At 39.1% G+C, this 27,197-nt stretch overlaps 1 long non-coding RNA gene across 1 annotated transcript in view; it reads left to right on the top strand.

Moving 5' to 3' along the window:
- Positions 1-19,270: 19,270 nt before the first annotated feature.
- The window catches only part of LOC103883086, a 201,600-nt gene continuing 193,673 nt past the window's right edge, over positions 19,271-27,197 (top strand). Inside the window, exons 1-2 of the long non-coding RNA XR_004183200.1 lie at positions 19,271-19,400; positions 19,495-19,677. This is a non-coding gene — a long non-coding RNA (uncharacterized LOC103883086). The remainder of the gene's footprint in view (positions 19,401-19,494; positions 19,678-27,197) is intronic.

Below are 27,197 nucleotides of genomic sequence, written 5' to 3'. Positions count from 1 at the left end.
GCTGCATAGTATTCCAGAGTTTTACATGTACTACATTCTCTTCATCCAGTCTACCATTGATGGACATTTAGGTTGATTTTATTTGAGATGATCTCAAAATTTGTAGGGATTTTTTTTTTTTTTTGGAAAGAGTTGTGCTAAGTCCTATCATCTCCAAGGAGGTGAGCTGGGAGGGTGTTTACTTTTTCATCTCAAGTCAAGACAAAAGGAGATTTAACAGGTAGCATGGAGAACTTGATATGTGTCCTCTGTGGTTAAAGGAACATAGTGGACTAGTGTCTGATGATTACAAGGAAAATCTAAGAGATGGAGACCAGTCTGTTAGCTGTTCTGACACGAGGAGTGAAGGAGATGTGTCTGTGTTGGTTGGCCTCTTTTTCCAGTGTTTGTTGGGCAAATACCAAGAATATTTTCCATGGACTAGATGTAGGACATGAAAGGAAAAACTGGCCTGGAGTCTGGAGCTCAAACTGTTATCAGGGTCTATTTCTTCTTTTTCCATCTCTCAGCATAGCTTTTTGTGTGTTCAATCTATTCTCAGGCAGGCCCTCTTTTTGTAATTACAAGATGGCTGTCAGCAGTTCCTAGAGCTAATCCTGCTAGGTTTAAAACCAATGAAATAGAGCAAGATTCCGTATCTCACTATTATGAGCACAAGGTCTGAGATGTGCTTCCCATTGGATTGGCCAATGCTTGCCCCTGAATGATGCCTGGGCTGACTTTGGGCTGAGTTGTGTACTTCACCCATGGTTCTGGGAAGTTTGCCTCATCCAGTCCATCAGATTGAGAGTGGGGAAGGAGTAGGTAGGTCCCCAAACGGTTATCAGGGTCATGCCAGAGGAAGGGGGTAGGATGCCAGGTAGACTGGCTATAAATGTTCTATATACTTAGCATTTCTGTAGATGTTTTTCCTCTCTCCCCCTACTACCTCTCATTAGAAGAGTGAAAAAAATAAGGAATTTGGGCCAGTAGTGGGCAGAAAAATCTTTTCCAAGATTAAATGTGAGGCCAACTCTAGGAAACATGAGATGAGAATGTTTCTAAGAAGCTGGAGCATTTAGTGAAGTTATGGGAAAGTTGGGAAGTTAGGGGGTTTATGGATCTTTGCTTGGAAGACCTGCAGCAGGACTTTATTGTAAATCTTTGTAAATGAGGTGAATAGACATTTAAGACTTGCCTTGTCCTCACCATTGTAGCCCACAAAGGCAGTGCTTGATGTGTGCTACATCTTTGAGCAAAAATGCTTCTCCATCTAAACCATGTCCTTTGATAATATTCTTTCATAGCACTCTGTATTTCCTTTCATAGTAGGAACACAACTCTTGGGTGGGGTTATTTATATCTCCCACTAGACTATAAATTCTATGAGGTCAAGAACCATATAAATTTTGCTAACCATTGAATTACCAGCATTTCACAGAGTATCTAGTAGATGCTTGAAAAATGTTTGCTGAATGGATGATTGAATAATAATTTTTCTCTTAGTACTAAAGCATAACTTAGGGAAAATAAGTACATGCTGCTATTTGGTAAGAGGGCCTGCTTACCTTACCAGTGAGTTTGCCCATCCAGATGACTCTCCAATCGGATGTGAGTCAGGTTGTATTACCTGTTATTTAAAGTACTAACTATAACTCTGTGACAGATTATATTACCTGTTATTTAAAGTACTTACTATAACTGTGTCAAGAATCCACCTTCAAGATATGGTACATGTAGAAAAAGAACACTGCCTGGTATGTAATTATGTATTTGACACCCTAAAGGAAGGGAGTTATTTATAAGATTAATAATCTGGATCTTTGGATGGTCATAGAAAAAAGTTATATTTACATACTGTGTGCATTTTGTGTTTTGATTTAAAAACACCCATCTTATATCGTAAGTATGTAATTACCTTTTTCTCTCATGTGACACTGTCTTCATGATCATTTAATGGCTATATAACATCTCAGTGAGTAGACTGTCCATAAGGCAATTGACTATACTTCTATTATTGAATATTTAGTTATTGAATACTTGCTTCTAATTTTTCCAATGTTGTAAATAATGCAGCAGATCTGTGCATAGAGCTTTTGTCATTTCTTAGATATTTTTCTAGAATGGCTTCCCTAGGATATTATTTCAGACTGTTAGCTTAGGGAATGTGGAGTTAAACGGGTTTTTTAAACATGGGATGTGCTTTCAGATCTCTGGACCTTAGTCTGTATTCTGTCCACTGAGGGTCCTGTTGAGGCAAGGTCCCAGAACAGTCCTCATATCAAGCTGTAGCCTGGGCACCTATTCCAATGCAATGAAGAGTTGTTGCCAATATATGGAAAGGAAATTAGAACACTTGAGTTATCTATTTTTTCTCCACTTCTATGAATAGTATTTATTTTGGAATTTTCATAAAAATATAAATATTATTTTAAAAACAGTTTAGATTTACAAAAAATACAAAGACAGTACAGAAAATTCCCATGTACCCTGCACCCAGTTTACCCTATTATTAACATATTAATATGGTACATTGGTTATAACTAATGAAACCTATATTGTTATATTATTATTATATTTGTCTACTTTTATTGATTTTTTACAATTGAAATTATAAGACTATTAGTCCAATAAGGTAATACTCAAATAATCTTAAAGTCAAAGAAATGAAAAGAGAAAGGGAAAAAGGAAGACCATGGTAATAGGTACAGATGCTTCTTAAGAAGATCAGGGAAGTGGTTCTTGCCCTTATTTCTACTTTTTTAAAAAAGGTAATGTGTAAGATAATGTACAAAATGGAAGGATTTCGAAGCATTCTATTTTTTAGAAAAATAGTTTTAACTTTTATTTTAGATTTGGGGGAACACGTGGAGGTTTGTTACACGGGTATATTGTGTGATGCTGAGGTTTGAGATATGAATGATCCTGTCCCCCAGGTACTGAGCATAGTACCCCACAGATAGTTTTTCAGTCCTCACTCCCCTCTAGTACTCCCCAGCATGTATTGTTCCCATTTTTATGTCCATGCCTACCCAATGCTTAGCTCCAACCTGTAAGTGAGAAAGAGCATGAGGTATTTAGTTTTCAGTTTCTGTATTAATTTGCTTAGGATAATGGCCTCCAGATGTACCATGTTGCTGCAAAGGATATGATTTCATTCTTTTTTTATGGCTGAGTAGTTTTCCATGGCGTATATATACCATATTTTCTTTATCCAATCCACTGTGGATGGGTACCTAGGTTGATTCCATGTCTTTGCTATTGTAAATAAAGCTGTGATAAACATATGAGTGCATATCTCTTTTTCATAGAATGATTTATTTTTCTTTGGGTATATACCCAGTAATGGAATGAAGCATTCTATTTTTAAGAGATTTCCATTAGCAAGTACTTACTATGTATTTATTATTATTGTTGGGAACTGATTAGTGTGTTTTCCAAAATATTACTCTTTTTTTTTTTTTACATCTTGTACTTTTGTTCCAATTCTGCTAAAAGTCTTCTTTTTTAGTAAATTAGTTTTGAATTGAAAATATTTAAAAATAACTTGTCCTCATCTTTTTTTTCCAGCTGTAATCTTTCGAAGTTACTGCCAAACTGACTTGCAGTCTTTCTCAGGCTATCCTTTTCTACCTCTTGACTAGTTTCCTAATCACCTCTCCAGGGAGCACTCTACTGGCTGAGGATACTGTTTTAAGATTGCAGCCCTAAAAAATTGAGAAGATGAAGGTTACCTTTCTCACTTTCCCTTTCCACTTTCATTTTCCTTTATCTCTTCTTTGAGTTCTTCAAACCTCAAGTGTGGTCCACAGCCTCTACGATGGCTCCCAGTGATTCCTGTCTCCTGGTATTCATAGTCTTATGTAATTCCCTCCCTTTATGTAACCTGCTTCTAACTCATAGAATATGACAATGTTGGGGACATTTCATTTCCATAATTAGGTTATAAAATATAGTGACTTCCTTGTAGACTTTCTCTTTCTTGCCAGCTTTGATGAAATAAACTGCCATGGTGTAGAGGTCCACATGGCAAGAAGCTGAGGGTGGACTCTGGTTAGCAGTCTGAAAGTAATTGAGGCCCTTAGTACAACACTCAAGCAACTGAATCCTGCCAAAAACTCCTTAATTGAGTTTGAGATTGGATTCTTCCCCAGTTGAACTTTCAGTTGAGACCTCAGCATTTGCTAATAGTTTGATTACAGCCTCATGAGAGACCATGAAGCAGAGGATCATGTTCAGATTCCTGACCCACAGAAACTGTTGTTTTAAGCTGTTAAATTTTGAGATTTTTTTTTTTTTTTGAGATGGAGCCTCACCCTGTCACCCAGGCTGGAGTGCATTGGTGTGATCTCGGCTTACTGCAGCCTCCACCTCCCAGGTTCAAGTGATTCTCCTGCCTCAGCCTCCCAAGTAGCTGGGACTACAGGTGCACACCACCACTCCTGGCTAATTTTTGTAATTTTAGTGGAGATGAGGTTTTACCATATTGGTCAGGCTGGTCTCGAACTCCTGACCTTAGGTGATCCACGTGCCTCAGCCTCCCAAAGTGCTGGGATTATAGGCATGAGCCACTGTGCCTGGCCTGGGATAATTTTTTACACAGTAATAGATAACATACCGAGCTTCCTTCCACTTCAAAGGGTGTGTTGAGTCAATAATAAGTTATTCTTGGATATATATTATATTGCCTAAGATAATAGAAGTAGATATTAATTATAAAAATTGTGGCACAATGACTTCTGAATGGAGAAAATATTTTTAGTGACTTCTTAGAATGTTAAAGTGGTAAGAGATGCCAGAGATAATCTGGTTAATGTTTCTCTAGGTGTGTTCCACAGAAAACAGGACTCAGGAATTTTTCTCCAAAATTGGTTTCACTCCTAGACTTCTTTATTTTTTGAAAGGCATTCCCTGGCACTCAGCTGATGAGCCCGAAAGGCTAGAATTTAGGAGCCAGCCTTTATTCCCTCCTCTTGTACCCACTCGTCCACCTATAGGATCACCAGCCAGCCAATTGGTTCTGTCTTCAAAACATACCTGAAATCTGTCTACCTTTTCTCATTGTCACCACACTAGTCGAATTGGCGTCATCTCTCAGAACTGCTAACACAGCTTTTGTGGTAGGCAGAATAATGCTGTTTCCCCTATCCCCTCAAAGATGTCCACACCTTAAGTCTCAGAATCTGAGAATATGTTATCTTACATGGCAAAAGGGATTTGTCAATGTGATTTAAGGATACAGACCTTCAGATAATGAGATTATATGGAATTATCTTGGGGGTCTGATTTAATCACATGCATCCTTAAAAGCAAAAAACATTTCTTGGCTGAATCAGACTAATGAAATGGAAGAAGGAGACATTGGAAGCATGAGAAAGAGTCAACACACTGTTATTGACTTTGAAGACAGAGGAAGGCAACCACAAGCCAAGGAATATCAGTGACCTATAGAAGCTGAGAATGGCCTTCAATTTATAGCCAGCAAGAAAACAGGGACCTCAGTTCTAAAACCGCAAGGAACTGAATTCTGCAACAATCTGAATAAGAAAGAAATTGATTCACCTCTACAGCCCCCGGAAAGGAATGCAGCTCTGCCAATACCTTGATTTTAGCCCAGTGAGACCCATGTTAGACATCACACCTACAGAACTGTATATTAATAAATTGCTATTGTCGAAGCCACTAAATTTTTGGCCATTTATTACAGTAGCAATCAAAATGAATACAGCTTTTTGTTTTTCCTAAGTATTCTGCCCCTTCAAGCTGTTCATCACAAGGGTGACCTTTTAAAAAACAAATTCCATCAAAAGCTCAGGCAACAAAAACAGAAATAAATAAATGGGACTACATGATCACTTTGTAAAGATATCTGTACTCCCACATCACTGAAGCATTATTCAAAATAGCCAAGATATGGAACAACCTAAATGTCCATTTACAGACAAATGGATAAAGAAAATGTGGTATATATATGTATGTCAATGGTTTTATTTATTTATTTATTTATTTATTTTCTGAGGCAAAGTCTCACTCTGTCACCCAGGCTGGAGTGCAATGGTGTGATCTTGGCTCACTGCAACCTCCACCTCCTGGGTTCAAGCGAGTTTCTTGCCTCAGCTTCCTGAGTAGCTGGTATTATAGGTCCGTGCCACCACACCCAGCTAATTTTTGTATTTTTAGTGGAGACGGGGTTTCACCATGTTGGTCAGACTGGTCTCGAACTACTGACCTTGTGATCTACCTGCTTTGGGCTCCCAAAGTGGTGGGATTACAAGCGTTGAGCCAGCACACTCGGCCTATTCGATGGAATATTATTCAGACTTAAAAAGAATGAAATCCTGCTATTTGCCACAACCTGGATGGATGTGGAGGACATTATGCTAAGTGAAATAAGCCAGATGCAGAGAGAGAAATATTGCATGATTTCACCTTTATATGTGGAATATATATTATATATAATATATACATATATTATATATACATATATATTACATATAATATATAATATATATTCCACATATAAAATATGTATATATGTATATACACACAATATGTATATATCTATATACATATATATAAAATATATATATAGGCTCAAATACACAGAATTAGAGAATGAAACAATGGTTACCATGAGTGGAGGGGAAGAGGCAGGAAAATGGGGAGATGTAGGTTAAAGGCTATAAAATAGCAGTTATTTAGGATGAACAAGTTTAGAGATCTAAGGTACAATACGAGTACTAAGGTTAATAAAATTGTACTGTATTGATGGCAGCAGTGGCCCATCTGGAGTGGCTGCTGCCATGATGCTGGTTGCAGTGGGGGAGGGGCTGCTGGGGCTGCATGCTCCATGGAGCCAGCAAGGGCTGGAAGCAGGCAGGAGCCCCACTCTTCTGGGCACAGCTGCAGCCACCCAAGTTGCGGCTGCAGACCTGGGCATCTCTGCACTCTCGGGGGCCTGGGAAGGCCCCCATGCCCTTGCAGGCTCAGGGTGTCTGCTTCCAATGTCTGTCCTCTCACTGCTCCTGGTGCCTGCTCTGATTTCAGAGCAAGGTTGGGGCCGAGCCTTGGTACTGTCACAGCCCCGCTGGGTATGTGCACGCTTGGGGCGGCACTGATACACCAACCCCCTGCCGCCTCACTCTCTCTGGACTTTGGGCACTGATGAGCATGGGAGGGAGGCCAAGGAGGGGCTGAGGGCAGTTTGGTGCTGGCCTGCAGTTGTCCCTTAGCACAAGCAGCCTGGGCACCATGAACAGTGGCAGGAGGCAGACAGGCTTTTGGGTGGAAGGGGGTGGGTCCCCAGTCAAGCCCCCTCTTTAGGCTGGGGGGGGATCTGAAGCCTAGGGGCTGGGCTGCCAGTCCCATGTACTGAAGTGGGAACTTGTGGTGCTTTTTCTGGGCCTGCCCATGGCTGTCCATGGACCAATCAGTGTGCACTGGACTCAGCCAGACTTGAGGAGACAATGGGACAGCCAGCTGCAGAGAGAAGCTACCTGCTCAAGGGTCTACCCTTTGCTGAGAGCTGAGGAGATGACGAGACAAACTGTGTGCAGGGAGGAGCTCCCGACTCCAGGGTCTCCTCTCTCCTCAGAGCTGAACACTCATTGGGACACCCTGGCTGTGGAGAAGAGCTACCCTCTGTGGGTCTCTTCTGAGCTGTTCTGTCATCCAATAAAACTCCTCTTCACCTTGCTCACCCTCCACTTGTCTGTGTACCTCATTCTTCCTAGATGCAGGACAAGAACTTGGGACTCACTGAATGGTGGGGCTAAAAGAGCTGTAACACAAATAGGGCTGAAATACACCCCTTGCTTGCCATGTTGTGGGTAACAAGAAGGAAAGAAGAATGAAGAGCTGCAGCCCTTCAGGGAGCCCAGACCTAGGAGCTATCTGCACCATGACTGTGACACCCTCTTTAGGGCTCTGCAGTTTCTGGTGTCTCCAAGCTTCCGGGTGCCACCATGTTTCCCAGTGCCAGCTGTGGAAGCTGCTTGCAGTACACCTGGTCCAGCTACAGCCTTGCAGGGAGCCAGCGCCTGTGCCAGTGCCTGGAGCTGCACGTCCCGCTGTAGCCAGTGTGCCTAGTTGTGTGCAGTGGCTGGACCCCATGTTCACTCACACACCCCTCACTGCTCTGTGCCTGGTTTGTCCTTTGCAGGTCTGGGATCCAGGCCAGAAGCATGAGCTGAGTGCAGTCTGCCAGGTCGAGTGGGTGGAATGAGCCTAGCAGGCCTGAGCAAAACTTGGGCAAAGGTGTCACTGGCCACGGATGTTTCTGGCTGGTGAAGTGACACCCCAAGAATCCTGTGACAGTATTAGGGATTTTTGTTAGGTAGATTTTTGCTGCTTTTGTCACAAAAAGTAAACACATAAGACGATAGATATGTTAATTTGCTTCATTATAGTAACCATTTCCTATCTGTGTGTGTTCTGCAACATTATATCGTAAACTTAATATATACACAATAAAATTGGTTAAAAAAACAGAAAAACATTCTATCAGGTGACTTCCCAGTTTAACCTTTCCATTGTACTTAGAGTAAAACCAAGCTCTTTTATATGGCCCAGAACCCCTGCATGTCTGACCCCTGCCAATTTCTCCAGTCCCTCCTGGAGTCACCTTCTCGTCTGTCTCACTGGCCTTTCAATTCTCTTAACTTGTTAAGCAGTTTCATACCCTGAGGTTTTCACAGATGCTGGTATTTTGCCTGGAATACCTTCCCCTGCCCTTTATAGCAGACCTCCTCTCATTCTTCAAATATCATCTTAAGTGATACTAATTATATGAGTATCTCATAAGTTATATTAGTGTCACTTAAGATACTGTGATATCCTGATGTAATATGATATTAGAGACACGGCAATACCCAGTGCAGTGCCTTGGCACACGGTAGGTAATCAATACATGGTTACTTCCAATGAGACGCTTATAGACTTTTTTCTCCTAGGGAAATGGTTTCAGATCCAATAAATTTGGAAATTTTGAGATTAAATGAAGTTAAGGTTTCTTTACTGTAGGACTTTTCTGGGGTTTTAATATGCTAATAGGTTATCTCTTGTTAATGGATTATGAATCTTTAAATGGGGTTATTGTTTATAGCTTTTCTCTTATTTGACCTGGAACCCCTTTTTTTTGAGAGGAGTATCTCTTAGCACTGGTATTTTGTGGTATGGAATTCAGGGAATGCCAATGTAGTTCAAAGTTCTTATTTTATAGTGAAAGAAACTGAGGCCCAGGAAGAATCACTGACTTGTTTAAAATTACATTGTGAGCCTTTGTAGGAGTCAGGTATTTCATGAAGGTCTAAACATTTAGGAATGTCTGTAGCATCTTTGAATGATTAGCCAAACTAACAGGGCAAGTTATGTTTAGAGTAAAATTATAGATGAGAGGTTAGAGCAGAGTGTATCAAATAATTTAGCCTCCTTTGGAAATTGACACTTCTGATAAAAATACCACAACAAAGTTGTTCAGACCCCATAATTTAAAAATGCTACCATACCCCCTCACTCATGTCCAGATTGAAACAAAAATTTATACAATTTAGTTTGCTCCAGCTGTCTGGAATAGGAAGGAACCAGGCATGAAGCATAAAAGAAAGTCTGGCGTTTATTTACTTACCTGATTGCTGTTTTGTGGGAATTTTTGTGTGGAAACGGATTCTGAGTGTGTGAGAGTAGATTTCATATGTTCAACCTCAGTATTGGTTGAATGTGAATTAGTGCTTGGCTTTGGAATCCTGCTTCTGTGGGTTAGAAATACTCCTCCATCTGGTATGACATTTAGCACATTATACCAAACTACCTCAAGCCTCTGTTTTCTCATCTGTAAATATGAGTAATATTAATCCCACCTCATAGAGCTGTTGAGATGAGATGATGCATGTAAAGAACTCAGCACATTACCTCACACCAATGCACACTATAAAAGAGAGTATTATTAGGAGAAAGGAGTTTAGGTGTGCCAATGAGTGTATCAGGGATTTGAGAAATTACTGAGATAGGTTTCAAGTTGCTTAATGAAGTCCATTAATTTCAGATTTCCTCATAAGACTGTGCAGAATTTGCAAACCAGGACTTCTGACTTGGTTTTGAAAAATACCTCGTAAGAGAAAACACAGAGTCCACATGTATTTTTATCCAGTTCATTTCTTGGTCACTTAGCAGATCTGGAATAAGATAGTTTGACCTAGTGTAGTGTAAATATATACTGGCCATCACTTAATGACAAACAGTGTAGTCAACACCTTGTATTACTTAGGGGTTTACATGGTGTGTTTGGCAAACAGCCATTAGTGTGGATTGTTTTGAGGCTTGTCTTTCAAGCTTTGTTAGGGCAGGTATTGTAGAGTACCTTTACTAGGGCTATAGTGGTCGTCCTTCTAAGGCATGGTCTTTCTAGGGTCTGTTGAATGCTCAAGAGAGTGTTTACTGAGGCTGCCACTTAGACACGTTGAACTTTGAACATTTCCAAGTGCTGGGAGACCTCTGATAGTTCAGCCCACAGCTCCCCTGTAGTCCTTTCCTTGGCTTTGTGGAGTCTTGTTTAACACGTCTGTTGCATAATATTCAGCCAAAGACTCAAGGGGTCTCCTTTGCAGATTCCTGGACCTCTTACCCATTTATTTATATCACTTTTCTCAACTTGGAATTATGTATTTGTACAAACAGATTACACAACCCTTTTCTCTCCTGTACCACGTCCTCTGCATTCCAGCTGTATCAGTGGCCCTGAATTCTGATCTCTGTTTCATCAGCACTCGATACAGAGGTTTGTAAAGTGCTTCTAGGCTCACTTTGTTTGTTTTCCTTCTCTCAGGAATCAGATTTTGCCCGTTGTCTGACATCTGAAAACAGTTATTTCATATGTCTTGTCAAGTTCTGTGGTTGTTTAAGAGGAAAAATTTCTCTGTTGTGGCCAGAAGCAGAAGTCCTTTCCCACCTTTAGTCTCCATTACTTTACCATAGGATCTCTACCTTCAAGAGTCCACCCTGGTCGGGCGCGGTGGCTCACGCCTGTAATCCCAGCACTTCGGGAGGCCGAGGCGGACAGATCACGAGGTCGAGAGATCCAGACCATCCTGGCCAACATGGTGAAACCCCGTGTGTACTAAACATACAAAAATTAGCTGGCCGTGGTGGTGTGCGCCGTAGTCCCAGCTACTCCGGAGGGTGAGGCAGGAGAATTGCTTGAACCCGAGAGGTGGAGCTTGCAGTGAGCCGAGATTGCGCCACTGCACTCCAGGCTGGTGACAGCGAGACTCCGTCTCAAAACACAAAACAAAACAGAACAAAAAACTCTACCTCCACCCATACAACTATTATGTATCCATAAAAATTAAAAATAAAATAAAAGATAAATCTAAGATAAAAAGGAACCCCCCGCCAATACTGTAATGGCCTACGTGATGGGCGCATTTCTGATCAACCTTGATTTTAAACAACTTACTGGTTGTATATATTGGTTATAACTGAAATCACAGGATCACACAGAACCCTTATTTTCTTTAGTCATCATAAACACATTAATTATAATAGAATAAGCTAATGATCTATTTGTATGCCAATATCTTCAATATAATTTGAAGTGAAAAGTGATAACATATTGGCATCTTTCCTAAAGACGTATCAAGAATGGTCTCTCTCCTCCTATAATATGACTACGTGAAGAAAATTGTGATAAAATATGATTTAAAGGGCTCATAGACTTTCAGTCATTTTTTTTTTGCTTAATGTAGAAAATATAATCTAAAAATTGAAACAAATTTAAGAAAAATAATTAGTTTTTCTTCTTGGTAGGAGATAGGAGCCCACTGGTGAGAAGATGTTCATTAGTAAGTTTTTGCTGCAAAGAATGTTTCCTGCCATCAGTAAAGAATGTTTATCTTTGCTTGCAAACGATATTGCCTATATCATGAATAACTATGAGAAGAACGCAAAGGAAAATTCCACAATTTAAATTTGCACACTTATTTCAATTCCTTGTTTCAAATGTCTACTGCCTATTAATTTAGGTGCCATGATTTTCTTTTCTTCTCCATGATTATTTTGACTTGGATAACTTTGGAAAAGCATTTGCAGGAGGATAATGCATCTTTGTTTTATGACTGGATTGTGGATTTACTGACTCCAGCCTTATTTAAGGCCCTGAACTTTGAGAATTTCATATCCACGTGTAACTTCAAATAATCTTAAAAAACAAATTGCTTTGATGTTTTCTTTTTTCTTTTGAGTGTATAACTTTATTATGCTGTCAACACAATATTGCACAATTGTCTTATGAAGACAATAAGTGGTTGATATTATTCTGCTTTTACAGAGGAGAAATCAGAGGTATGGAAGGATTCTGTGATTTGCCTAGTGTTTTCCATAGACAATTCAGTGTTATGGCCAGAACTGGAACCGAAGACTTGGGTCAGGTAGAAAAAGCATTGTTTAAAGAGGAGGAGGGAAGTTGATTGTAGTTCCAACTCTGTTCTCAGTTTAAGCCAGTTCCTTACATGGGCCTCATTTTTCTTATTTGTATTAAGTAAAATGTTGGGGTAGAATAGGTGAGCTCTCAGATCCTTTCAGCTCTGAAACTCTGTGGTCATTTGACTCCCTTTGGCTTTTCTCTCACAGTGCATTGCTTTCTTTAGCTTTTATCTGGATATACCTGGATTGCATCTGATTTTTATTTCTCCACTTCTGCCTGTGCCTTAATGGTATATTATTTTGCATTTAAGTAGTTTTACTGAAGAAGTAAAAAGGCATTTACCCACCTAGCATGTAATAACCCCGTGATTTAGGAACAGTCTTGCTGACTTTCTCATTGGTATTTTAATATTTTATTATTGTGTTATATAGTACTTGTATTTATTTTTATTTATTTATTTATTTATTTTTATTATACTTTAAGTTCTAGGGTACGTGTGCGCAACATGCAGGTTTGTTACATAGGTATACATGTGCCAACTTGGTTTGCTGCACCCATTAACTCATCATTTATGTTTGGTATTTCTCCTAATGCTATCCCTCCACCAGCGCTCCACCCCACGACAGGCCCCAGTGTGTGATGTTCCTCACCCTGTGTCCAAGTGTTCTCATTGTTCATTTCACACCTATGAATGAGAACATGTGGTGTTTGGTTTTCTGTCCTTATGGCAGTTTGCTCAGAATTATGGTTTCTAGCTTCATCCATATCCCTTCAAAGGACATGAACTCATCCTTTTTTATGGCTGCATAGTATTCCATGGTGTATATGTGCCACATTTTCTTTATCTAGTCTGTCACTGATGGACATTTGGGTTGGTTCCAAGTGTTTGCTATTGTGAATAGTGCCGCAATAAACATATGTGTGCATGTGTCTTTATAGTAGCATGATTTATAATCCTTTGGGTATATATCCAGTAATGAGATGGCTGGGTCAAATGGTATTTCTAGTTCTAGATCCTTGAGGAATCACCACACTGTTTTCCACAATGGTTGAACTAGTTTACAGTCCCACCAACAGTGTAAAAGCATTCCTGTTTCTCCACATCCTCTCCAGCACCTGTTGTTTCCTGACTTTTTAATGATCGCCATTCTAACTGTCATGAGATGGTATCTCATTGTGGTTTTGATCTGCATATCTCTGATGACCAGTGATGATGAGCATTTTTTCACGTGTCTTTTAGCTGCATAAATGTCTTCTTTTGAGAAGTGTCTGTTCATATAGTTTGCCCACTTTTTGATGGGGTTGTTTTTTTCTTGTAAATTTCTTAAAGTTCTTTGTAGATTCTGGATATTAACCCCTTGTCAGATGGGTAGATTGCAAAAATTTTCTCCCATTTTGTAGGTTGCCTGTTCACTCTGATGGTAGTCTCTTTTGCTGTGCAGAAGCTCTTTAGTTTAATTAGATCCCACTTATCTATTTTGGCTTTTGCTGCCATTGCTTTTGGTGTTTTAGTCATGAAGTCCTTGCCCTTGCCTATGTCCTGAATGGTATTGCCTAGGTTTTTTTCTAGGGTTTTTATGGTTTTAGGTCTAACATTTAAGTCTTTAATCCATCTTGAATTAATTTTTGTATAAAGTGTAAGGGAAGGATCCAGTTTCAGCTTTCTACATATGCCTAGCCAGTTTTCCTAGCACCATTTATTAAATAGGAAATCCTTTCTCCACCATTTCTTGTTTTTGTTAGGTTTGTGAAAGATCAGATGCTTGTAGATGTGTGGTGTTATTTCTGAAGCCTCTGTTCAGTTTCATTAGTCTATATCTCTGTTTTGGTACCAGGACCATGCTGTTTTGGCTACTGTAGCCTTGTAGTATAGTGTGAAGTCAGGTAGCATGATGCCTCCAGCTTTGTTCTTTTTGCTTAGGATTGTCTTGGCAATGCGGGGTCTTTTTTGGTTCCATATGAACTTTAAAGCAGTTTTTTCCAATCTGTGAAGAAAGTCATTGGCAGCTTGATGGGGATGGCATTGAATCTATAAATTACCTTGGACAGTAAGGCCATTTTCACAATATTTGATTCTTCCTATCCATGAGCATGGAATGTTCTTCCATTTGTTTGTGTCTTCTTTTATTTCATTGAGCAATGGTTTGTAGTTCTCCTTGAAGAGGTCCTTCATATCCCTTGTAAGTTGTATTCCTAGGTATTTTGTTCTCTTAGTAGCAGTTGTGAATGGGAGTTCACTCATGATTTGGCTCTCTGTCTGTCTGTTATTGGTGTATAGGAATACTTGTGATTTTTGCACATTGATTTTGTATCCTGAGATTTTGCTGAAGTTGCTTATCAGCTCAGTTTGACTGAGATGATGGGGTTTTCTAAATATACAATCATGTCATCTGCAAGCAGGGACAATTTGACTTCCTCTTTTCCTAATTGAATACCCTTTATTTCTTTCTCCTGCCTGATTGCCCTGGCCAGAAATTCCAACACTATGTTGAATAGGAGTGGTGAGAGAGGGCATCCCTGTCTTGTGCCAGTTTTCAAAGGGAATGCTTCCAATTTTTGCCTATTCAGTATGACATTGTCTGTGGGTTTGTCATAAATAGCTCTTATTATTTTGAGATACGTTCCATCAATACCGAATTTATTGAGAGTTTTTAGCATGAAGGGCTGTTGAATTTTGTCAAAGGCCTTTTCTGCATCTATTGAGATAATCATGTGGTTTTTGTCGTTGGTTCTGATTATGTGATGGATTGCGTTTGTTGATTTGCATATGTTGAACTAGCCTTGCATCCCAGGGATGAAGCCCACTTGATCATGGTGGATAAGCTTTTTAATGTGCTGCTGGATTTGGTTTCCCCGTATTTTGTTGAGGATGTTCACATCAATGTTCGTCAGGGTAATTGGTCTGAAATTCCCTTTTTTTGATGTGTCTCTGCCAGGCTTTGGTATCAGGATGATGTTGGCCTCATAAAATGAGTTAGGGAGGATTCCTTCTTTTTCTATTGATTGGAATAGTTTCAGAAGAATGGTACCAGCTCCTCTTTGTACCTCTGGTAGAATTTGGCTGTGAATCCATCTGGTCCTGGACTTTTTTTGGTTGGTATGCTATTGATTATTGCCTCAACTTCAGAGCCTGTTATTGGTCTATTCAGAGATTCAACTTCTTCCTGGTTTAGTCTTGGGAGGGTGTATGTGTCCAGGAATTTATCCATTTCTTATAGATTTTCTATTTTATTTGCATAGAGGTGTTTATAGTATTCTCTGATGGTTGTTTGTATTTCTGTGGGATTGGTGGTAATATCACCTTTATCATTTTTTATTGCTTCTATTTGATTCTTCTCTCTTTTCTTCCTTATTTTTCTTGCTAGTGGTCTATCAATTTTTTTGATCTTTTCAAAACACCAGCACCTGGATTCATTGATTTTTTGAAGGGTTATATCTCTGTCTCCTTCAGTTCTGCTCTGATCTTAGTTATTTCTTGCCTTCTGCTAGCTTTTGAATGTGTTTACTCTTGCTTCTCTAGTTTTTTAAATTGTGATGTTAGGGTGTCGATTTTAGATCTTTTCTGCCTTCTCTTGTGGGCATTTAGTGCTATAAATTTCTCTTTACACACTGCTTTAAATGTGTCCCAGAGATTCTGGTATGTTGTGTCTTTGTTCTCATTGGTTTCAAAAAACATCTTTATTTCTGCCTTCATTTTGTTATTTACCCAGTAGTCATTCAGGAGCAGGCTGTTCAGTTTCCATGAAGTTGTACAGTTTTGAGTGAATTTCTCAATCCTGAGTTCTAATTTGATTGCACTGTGGTCTGAGAGACAGTTTGTTGTGATTTCTGCTCTTTGACATTTGCTGAGGAGTACTTTAATTCCAAGTATGTTGTCGATTTTGGAGTAAGTGTGATGTGGTGCTGAGAAGAATGTATATTCTGTTGATTTGGGATAGAGAGTTCTGTAGTTGTATATTAGGTCTGCTTGGTGCAGAGCTGGGTTCAAGTCCTGAATATCCTTGTTAACCTTCTGTCTAGTTGATCTGTCTAATATTGACAGTGGAGTGTCAAAGTCTCCCGTTATTACTGTGTGGTAGTCTAAGTCTCTTTGTAAATCTCTAAGGACTTGCTTTATGAATCTGGGTACTCTTGTATTGGGTGTATATATATTTAGGATAGTTAGCTCTTCTTGTTAAATTGATCCCTTTAGCATTATGTAATAGCTTTCTTTGTCTCTTTTGATCTTTGTTGGTTTAATGTCTGTTTTATCAGAGACTAGGCAACCCCTGCTTTTTTTTGCTTTCCATTTGCTTGGTAGGTCTTCCTCCATCCCTTTATTTTGAGCCTATTTGTGTCTCTGCACATGAGATGGGTCTCTTGAATACAGCACACTGATGGATCTTAACTGTTTATCCAATTTGCTAGTCTGTGTCTTTTAATTGGGGTATTTAGCCCATTTACATTTAAGGTTAATGTTGATAAGTGTGAATTTGATTCTGTCATTATGATGTTAGCTGGTTATTTTGCCCATTATTTGATGCAGTTTCTTCCTAGCATCGATGGTCTTTACTATTTGGCATGTTTTTGCAGTGGCTGGTACCAGTTGTTCCTTTCCATGTTTAGTGCTTCCTTCAGGAGCTCTTGTGAGGCAGGCCCGGTGATGACAAAATCTCTCAGCATTTGCTTGTCTGTAAAGGATTTATTTCTCCTTCACTTATGAAGCTTAATTTGGCTGGATATGAAATTCTGCGGTGAAAATTCTTTCTTTAAGAATGCTGAATATTGGCCCCACTCTCTTCTGGCTTGTAGAGTTTCTGCCAAGAGCTTCATTGTTAGTCTGATGGGCTTTGTGGGTAATCCGACCTTTCCCTCTGGTTGCCCTTTCCATTTTTTCCTTCATTTCAACCTTGGTGAATCTGACAATTATGTGTCTTTGGGTTGCTCTTCTCAAGGAGTATCTTTGTGGTGTTCTTTGTATTTCCTGAATTTGAATGTTGGCCTGCATTGCTAGTTTGGGGAAGTTCTCCTGGATAATATCCTAAAGAGTGTTTTCCAGCTTGGTTCCATTCTCCCTGTCACTTTCAGGTATACAATCAAACGTAGATTTGGTCTTTTTGTCCCATATTTTTTGGAGGCTTTATTCGTTTCTTTTTGATCTCTTTCTCTCTAAACTTCTCTTCTCGCTTTGTTTCATTAATGTGATCTTCAATCACTGATACCTTTTCTTCCACTTGATTGAATTGGTTACTGAAGCTTGTGCATGCATCATGTAGCTCTCGTGCCATGGTTTTCAGCTCCATTAGGTCATTTAAGGTCTTCTCTACACTGTTTATTCTAGTTAGTCATTTGTCTAATCTTTTTTTCAAGGTTTTTAGCTTCCTTGTGATGGGTTTGAACATCCTCCTTTAGCTCGGGGAAGTTTGTGGTTACCGGCCTTCTGAAGCCTACTTCTGTCAACTCATCAAAGTCATTCTGCATCCAGCTTTGTTCCATTGCTGGCGAGGAGCTGCGATCATTTGGAGGAGAAGAGGCGCTCTGGATTTTAGAATTTTCAGCTTTTCTGCTCTGGTTTCTCCCCATCTTTGTGGTTTTATCTACCTTTGGTGTTTGATGTTGGTGACCTACAGGTGGGGTTTTGGTGTGGATGTCCTTTTTATTGATGTTGATGATGATGATCCTTTCTGTTTGTTAGTTTTCCTTCTAAGAGTCCCTCAGCTGCAGGTCTGTTGGAGTTTGCTGGAGATCCCCTTCAGACCCTATTTGCCTGGGTATCACCAGCGGAGGCTGCAGAATAGGAAATATTGCACAACAGCAAATATTGCTGCCTGATCCTTTCTCTGGAAGCTTCATCCCAGAGGGGCGTCCCACCTGTACAAGTTGTCAGTCGGCCCCTACTGGGAGGTGTCTCCCAGTTAGGCTACATGGGGGTCAGGGACCCACTTGAGTAGGCAGTCTGTCTCAAACGCCTGAACTCAAAACATTTGAGTTCTCAGAGCTCAAACGCCATGCTGGGAGAACCCCTGCTCTCCTCAGAGCTGTCAGACAGGGACATTTAAGTCTGCAGAAGTTTCTGCTGCCTTTTGTTCAGCTATGCCTTGCCCCCAGATGTGAAGTCAACAGAGGCAGTGGGCCTTGCTGAGCTGCAGTGGGCTCTGCCCAATTCGAGCTTCCCTGACTGCTTTATTTACCTACTCAAGCCTCAGCAATGGTGGACATCCCTCTCCCTGCCAGGCTGCTGCCTCGCATGTTGATCTCAGACTGCTGCACTAGCAGTGAGCAAGGCTCCGTGGGTGTGGGACCCATTGAACCACATGTGGGATATAATCTCCTGGTGTGCCGTTTGCTAAGACCATTGGAAAAGCACAATATTCAGGTGGGAGATTCCTCTTTTTTCAGATACAATCTGTCATGGCTTCCCTTGGTTAGGAAAGGGAAATCCCCCAACCCCTTGCTCTTCCCGGGTTAGACAATGCCCCGCCCTGCTTCGGCTCATCCTCCGTGGGCTGCACCCACTGTCCAACCAGTCCCAATGAGATGAACCAGGTACCTCAGTTGGAAGTGCAGAAATCACCCATCTTCTACATCGATCATGCTGGGAGCTGCAGACCAGAGCTGTTCCTATTGAGCCATCTTGGAATGGCAATCTCATATAGTACTTTTATAAGAAATTTACCTATTATGTAGTTTAACTAAAGTAATTAGCCATCACTATATTTTCAAATAAGGTGGACTTTGGGTCCCAAGATACTCACCATTGTTTGATTTCATTGCCAATCCCATGTGTGATCTTGGGTCTCATACTGGCCTTTCTTTTTCTTTTCTTTTCTTTGCTTTTTTTTTCCTTTTTCTTTCTTTCTTTCTTTTTTTTTTTTTTTGAGACAGGGTCTCTCTATGTTGCCTACCCTGATCTGGAACTCCTGGGGTCATGTGATCCTCCCACCTCAGCCTCCTGAGTTGCTGGGGCTACTGGTGCATACCACCATTCCTGGCTACCATATTAGCCTTATTATAATACAATGAGGTAAGGTTATCAATAACTTACCTTCTTCACAAAGACATGGTGATAGAATGCCAAACTAAATAATAGTTATTCCCATGATTGTTTTATACTCCAGAGCTTAAGGACATAAATGTTGAAGCATTTCAAGATAAAATATGTACTTCAAAGTTTTCAAAATAATTTAAAAATAGAATTTTGAAATAGTGAAGAAAAGACTGTTGAATCTTTCAACTGGATTATGAAATGCATACCAAAGTTTGGACTTTTTGGAACCCACTTCCGGACTCTTCTGTGACTGGTAAGTCTGTAATTTGCTATTAAAATGTTGCAATTTCAATTTTAGACAGTTGAGCTATAAATTGCTGAGATCTGGGATAAATGGCCAATTATATTAGAACAAATGTCTATTGTTTTATTCAAGGAGCGAGAGAGTTCACTGTACTACTTACTTATAGTGATTATTTAAAATTTTTCTCCAGAAGAAAAAGTCCATGCCACATTTGTGGAAATGGTTAGGTGACCACAGTAACAAAGAATCCAGGGATGATTTAGTGCAGATCATCATGCAGGCTTCCCAGCATGTGCATTTTAAACAGTATTGTGTTGTCTCCAAGTTTGCCAGAATGTAATCTGTGAGCAACTGGGCAAAATCAGAATCAGGAACCTAGGAGAGTAATATTGTTTTAGAATTGTCTAGCAAAAGACTTTGGTTTGGGTTTGTTACGTCTGGAACCAATATGTCACAGGTGGCATACATCATTTAAAGTTTATTATTTTAACCTTAGACCTCCTTATTTAAAATTTATGCTATTCGGTGCCTTGCATCCCAACATAAGCATTTCTATTCTATTACATGCTAGTTCTTGCCAGTACATGGTGAGTATGGTGAAACCATAGCTTGAATGGCTGGACAGCCCCTTCCACAGTTCTATGCTTTTGCTGGAACTGCCAAACCCAGTAGGTTCAAGGGGATGCTCACAAATTAAGGCATGGCACTAGGTAATTGAAACCATTCTCTGCACATCTGGAAAAAACCCCAATTTTGGTCACACACTCTGCTGAAACAGAAATCATCCCTTGTTATTGCTGGGAGTTGCAGGAAAGTAAAAGTGGTATCATTTTACGTTTACAGAAGCATTTAGCATTTTCACGGACAGACTCAAAAGCTTGTGGTTACAAAGTCTGAAATTCTTATTAAAATTATTCATTAAATCAACAGAACACATATCTAGCAATTGTTCCAAGACCTTCTTTCCTCCCATTTGTACAGGATAGCAATGATCCCACTGATCCGTTTTATTCTCTGTATCCAAACAAAACAAAACAAACAAACAACAACAAGAAAAATGTACAATTTTCCCATTCAGTGGTTGACTTGTTCTAGCCAGGAAGTTTTAATTATTTGTCATTCAAAGTAAGTTCATCCTAGATGCTGTGGCCTCCTTCATGCTGGCATGAGGCAAATTATCGTCTGGGATGAAGATGGGGTGAACTTGGGCTGGCTGTGGTCCCTGTAGAAGAGATAAAGGTGCTTAGGAGTATATGTTTGTGCTCTTAAATCTAAGAAAAATCCACAGATTGAGAATTTGATTGTGTTCATTGTGTAGAACTTGAAGCTTCCACATGCCTTTAAAATTTACTTGCTTGCAATTATGGATTTACATGTTCTCCAAAGTTTCATGTCACTTTCTGTGGTAATAATTATATAGCATCCTACTGTTTCTGAGGTGCTTTCAGTATCTTATTTTTACAGTATTCCCTTATGGGGCATATGGGGCAGGGATTATTTTTCTCACTTTGAAAATGAGAATCCTGAGGCCCAGAGAAGTTAAATGGCTTACCCAGCATCACACAGCTAGTAAGGATAAGGCTGGCTCTCAAACAGGTCTTCTGACTCCAAATCTTATGCTACTTCTATTAGCATGTGGTGCCTCTTATGTTTTTTGTATTTTTTTTCTCACAAAAGTAAATTCTGCTTTGGACCATTTTTCAAAGCAATTTTGATGGAACACATCCAAATCCTGTTTCCATGGAACTGACAGCATGGAAATATACAGCTTCTCGATCAGGACAGTGCTTGTTATCTTAGAATTCTGGGACTGCTGAAGCTCAGTGTGAAATGGTTGCATACATTTCTACTTGTTTAAGCACAACAATTTGCTTGTTCTTTCTCTACAGTATGTATTTCTATCTTATAGATACTTACATACATTAGATTTCTAAATCTCAAAGGTCCTGAGGGCCACTGACAGTCATATTCATCTTTCTATGCTCTACTGCACTTTGTCCAGTGACTTGCAGGAAGTAGATGTTCAACAAATATTTACTAAAAGGAATAAAAGACGACATAGCAGGATTTGAAGAATTCAAATGTATTTTCCTATATTAGCTACATCAGTCTTTTCAGTACAGCTTTCTGCAATGATGGAAATGCTCTATATCTGGGCTGTGCAATACAATAGCTACTATTGGCTAGTGTGACTGGGGAACTAAGTTTCTAATTTATTTAAATTTAAGTAGTGGCATGTGGCTGGTGGTTAACGTATTAGACATAGCAGCTCTAAATTGTAATATATTTGAACTTTGGCAGATCCTCATATCCTGATTGTATTTGGGTCCTTCCATACACTGATTGTTCTCACTATGTTTTTTGATGAGGAGATTGTACAGCCAGCCCTAAGCAAGGCGATAAAGGAGAGAGCTCAGATTTTCTGTTACACCTGCAGTAGAAGGCCATTTCTGCTGCTTGACCTCTGGGGAAGGGCTGGTGCTTGTTCCTGAATGTTTTCTGGAAAGTAGGAGTGACTTGTCTCTTGGAGTTGCAAAGGGTTGACAGGGGCTCTAGAAGGTGACGCAGTGGGGGATTTCTCAGTTCTCAAGACTAAATAATATATTATCTAGGCCTGTAGGAAAGAAAAGGTCCATCATTTCCTAAGAAAAGCAAGTTTTTCCTTAGAAGAAAGAGGAGAGCAGGAAGCTAACATATGTTAAATAGATTTCCTCATGCATAAGTCTGAGTGGCGCTCCACTGGGGTAAGAATCTTTAGGCTCTGTCTCTCTCCTTAACATAGGCTGTGTACATCACCAGCAACCATTACGTTATGTATTTTTTTCTAGTTGTGAAACTTCTAAATTCCTCCTTTGAATTTGACAGTTTGGGATTAATAATAATAATAATAATAATAAAAACCTCTCTCCTCTTCTTACCACCAGATAGGAGTAGCTAAAACTGCCTAGGAAGAGAGAAATACTGTTCCTGCAGGGTGGACCCCTTTGATCTCAGTGACTTCTAAGAACTCCCATTCCTCATGCTGTGGCTTCTGCTACTTCTCTTGAGGGGCCAAAAGGTTAAACAGAGAGAGCGGCAGGAGTGAAATGGCAACCAAATGGGAGAGTACGAGCTGGCCCTTGAGTCAAGGTCTATGTGTTATCATGTGATTCTGGGCACAAGTCCTTTCTCAGGATGTAAATGAAGGTAGATTTTTAGGCTCTTGTGCTCTATTAGAAGTAAAACAAACATCGAGGAAAGGAAAACAGGTGCATCGTTAATACCAATGTTCTCATGGGTGGCTGCAAAAGCTACCCTAAATGAATCTGAAATTTCAGGATGAAAACTGAAGAGTTAAGTATTGACATCTATTTGTGAAGGGACTCAAGAGTATCTATTGTGAATCAAAGAGCAGGATCTGCCTCGAGGAGCCTACTATCTAAGGCTGACAAAACCAGTAGATATTAATATTCTGTATTATGTACAAAACTGGAACTTAAAAATGGTTTTCCTTTGTAAAAATATGTTCAGATTAACTTTTTAGCCTTCCTTCCTTTTCAGGTAGAGGTGGGAGGTAAGTATTATCTGTCCCTTTAGGCATCAGATGAAAACAAAGCGCAGAGAGGGAAGCGACCCGGCTAAGCTCACAGAGCAATCATGCCCCTGCCTACATTGGCATTTGAGCACGGAACTTCAAACCAGGAGCCACTAGGCTGGCTTTCTCCTATGGAGTAAGATGACAGCTCCAATTCCTTACCAATGTAAGGGGGCCCAAATGTATAGAGTACATAAATAAATGTGCAAAAGAGGAAACGAAACCTCAATCTGCCAAAGCTGTTGGCGAGAAGACTAATACCTGTGACTCTGGTTCTGATTCTCTGAACTTTTTTTTTTTTAAAGTAAGCTTTTGCTTTGAAATAATTTTAGATACATAGAAAAAGTTGCAAATATAATGCAGAGTTCCCATATACCCCCGACCCAGTTTCTTCTGATATTAACATTTTACATTTGATTTCCTGAGTTTTGCAATAATTTTATATTCATGTTTATAAGTGAACTTGTTTCTGTAACCTTCCTATAACATTCCCCTCAAGTTTACTGCTAAGATAGAATAACCTACATATATGATAAGGGTTCAACAGTTGAGCACTAAACATTTTGGCTAAAAAGTCACTTCCCAAGTAGTGACTTTTTAACTGCAGTTTTAACTGCAGTTATCATTACTGGAGAATGGGGAAGGAAGAATAATATTTAGTATTGTGACAAAAGAAAAAACTTTAGAATAAGAGAGAACTTTTTAGGTTGCTCTCAGGCTGGAAGTTAGTTTATCCTGTCAGTAACAGTTGAGGCTTTATAGCAATACTGAGATGACAAATAATTTTGGAAGCAGCATTTTGTAGGATATGCATTAAAGAAGATCTGTATTTCCCAAAATTTCTGGATTTGTTCAATAGTAAATAAAAATAGAATTAACCAAGATTACAAAAATTTGGTTGATAACAGTGCTCCCCTTTAAAGTTGGAACAGAATTGAATGGTGGATCAGTGGAGGATATGAAGGTACAGTGGAGCCAAGCAGAGGATTGGTGTGTCATAGAGCAGTGCCACTGATGAAGGGTACTTGGGAAAGGACCAAGCCAGGTTCCTCCTGTATAAGAGTTTCACCAGTAGTGTAGTAAAGAGGGACTGACACTTGATAATGGACTAATACTATGGTTATTTATTATCTGAGATTATTAAATTCCCATTTATGCTTAAGGTAACTATAGAAGGAATCTTATGGAATTTCCCACGTTTGACAATTTTTGATTCACAAAAATGGAACATTTATATGATTCATCCTAACAGTAAACTATGTGGTGAATTTGAAAAAGTTTGCTTAGTTTCGTTTTATACTTTTTTTTGTTTTTATGAACTTGGAAGTAAAGAACAGTGATTTGAGCTAGAAAAAGCCGACTGGGATTTGTTATGAAAATAACTAGAGTGAGCAGACAGATAAGCAGCCACCTAAATGCAACCCAGATAGGCACTCTTCCTATGTGCCAGACATTGCACACTTGCATCATAACTGTTTTATATTTTCTTCATGGGGGTAAGTTGATTCTGTGCACTTTGATTTGTAAATTTTACAGGTTTAGTGGTACTCGACATCTTTTCCTCCAGGCATCTAAGAAAGTACATCTGAAAATGATTGTTTATCATCCTAAAACATAAGGTTTAATTTTCAGCCATAAGGTGGCATCATATCACATTTTATGCAGAAGAAGCAGGTTGCTTTTCTGTTCACTGAAATGACTAATGCTCTGCACATGTCTTTAAGTTGTGGGTGTGACACATTATTGAATTTTGAAGTTCATAAGCGAGTATTAGAAGCTAGCATCTCTATCTAGAGGCTTAACATTTTTTTCTTTATATTTGATCTTTCTATATTATGACTGAGAAGTTAGTAATAGAACAAATTATTGCTATATTAACTAATACTATGTTTTTCCTCATTAAAATATGTAAGGAAGTTTCTTGCATATATACAAGCTGCTCAGAAATATTCATTGCATTATTAAATTAATATATTCTTTTAATAGGCCTTACCCTTAGGAATTCATTTTCTCATTTGTCAAGTTGAATTTACAGCATACTTTTATTGCTGTGACCCATTTCTTACCAGCATAAGAAGCTTATTTCATGAAGAAGTTAAACTCAACTGAATGCATTTAATTTCCCTACTACCATTTAAAAATACATTACTGTTTTTTTATACACTACTTTTCTTTGCTTAATTAGAAATGTCTAGGACTCATGAATTGCATAAATGCACCAGTTTACTTCCTCTAGTAGCTTGATTTTAAACTGGTTTAGTTTTGAAAAGATGAGTTAAAACTTTGCTTCATTTTTTTTGTACAAACATTTGTACATTGTAGAAAATATTGTAAACAATTTCCTTATAAAATCAGCCTTTATTTCAGATGAAAGGATTTTGTTATTGGAACTCTATAGTCTTGTGGGAAGTCAGTGCCACTTTGCCTGCAGGAAACAACCCCCCAAGGCATACTGCAGAGCATCTTAGGAGTCTAGTTTGGAATTCGGAAATGGAATAATAGGACTTTGGTCTCAATATTTCTTTGATCTTGAACCTCTTGGAGCACTTAAATTCTCATTCTGACTGGCTATGATACCAAAGTAACATATTGAAAAATGAAAAATTGTCAATCATTAAAAAAACCTTAATGACACTATGTTGGAAAACCAGCTAGACTGATGTTTCTATTAAAGTTAATTAATTTCATGAATTGAGGCTTGGCTATACCCTAGATAGTAAATCTTTTTTCCCCTTGGATGGGGCTCTGCTTTAAAAATAACTGAATTATATTTCTCTCTGCTATTGATAATGTAGGCATTTTATCCTTAACATTTTCTTCTCAGAGGAAAGTCAAGGTGAAATAAAGTGAAAAGTCAAGGTGAGACAAGCAGATTGGTGTGAAATAGAATAAGGGAGTATTCTAAGGAGGAAGGTTAAGGAAGCCATCCCTAAGAAGACGATCCCTGTTGAGGTTGAAGGATGAGGCAGAGCCAGCCCTATAAATTTGGTTTTGAATTAGGTGGGTAGAAGACGGACTGATAGTGACTAGGGAGAACATCTCAGGAATGGAAAAGAACTTAGCATGTAACAGAGAGAGGGAATAGAAAGGAGGGCAGTGTGGATGGAGCATGGGGGTGGGGAAAAGGGGCTGCGGGTGTGGCAGGGTAAATAGGACAGGTGGGCTAGTGCCACTACAAGGTGAAGCAAGTGAAGAGTTTTAAGTTGGGAAATTACCTGATCTTATTTACATTTTAAAAAGCTTACTCTGGTTCATCAACAGTGGAATGGATAGATAAATTGTGATCTATTCATACTACAGGATGTAATACAGCAAGGAAAATGACTAATTTGTTGCTGTATGGTACCTAATAGCATGAAACAATGTGTCAACTTAAATATAATGTTGAGTGAAAAAAGCCAAATGCGAAAAAGGACACAGTGCATGAGTCCATTTTTGTGAATATTCTATTCTTTGATCTGGTCACTGGTCACATGGATGTGTTGAGTCTGTGAAAATTCATCAAGTTGTACATTCATGATTTGTGCACTCTTAATGTGTGTTAAGCTTAAATAAAAGGTTAAAAAAGGATTACTCTGGTTACAGAAGAGAGAATAAATTGTAGAGGAGAGTGGAAGCAGGGGGACCAGTTAGGAGGCTATTGAAATTTTCCACGTGGAAGATGGTGGTGGTGGAAATGGGGAGAAGTGAATGGATTCTAGATCTAATTTGAATTATAGTAAAGTATTAATAATTAGATTGAAACATATGAAATACCTAGTGTTCAACCACTTTTGGCCTTCAAAAATGACAATTACATATGGCACAACCTACTGGAAATGGACTGTAAAGAAATCCTTGACTATTCTAGTTATTGTTTCTGTTAAGTATGATAACTTTTGGTTTTATATATCTTTTCTTTGTGATGTTAAGAATAAAAACTTATGGTTTTACTTGAGAACAGATACTGAGTTTC

Source organism: Papio anubis, chromosome 4 (assembly GCF_008728515.1).
Source record: "Papio anubis isolate 15944 chromosome 4, Panubis1.0, whole genome shotgun sequence".
Classification (NCBI taxonomy): domain Eukaryota; kingdom Metazoa; phylum Chordata; class Mammalia; order Primates; family Cercopithecidae; genus Papio; species Papio anubis.
Note: the sequence above shows the minus strand (reverse complement) of the source record. Positions and strands in the feature narration are given on the sequence as shown.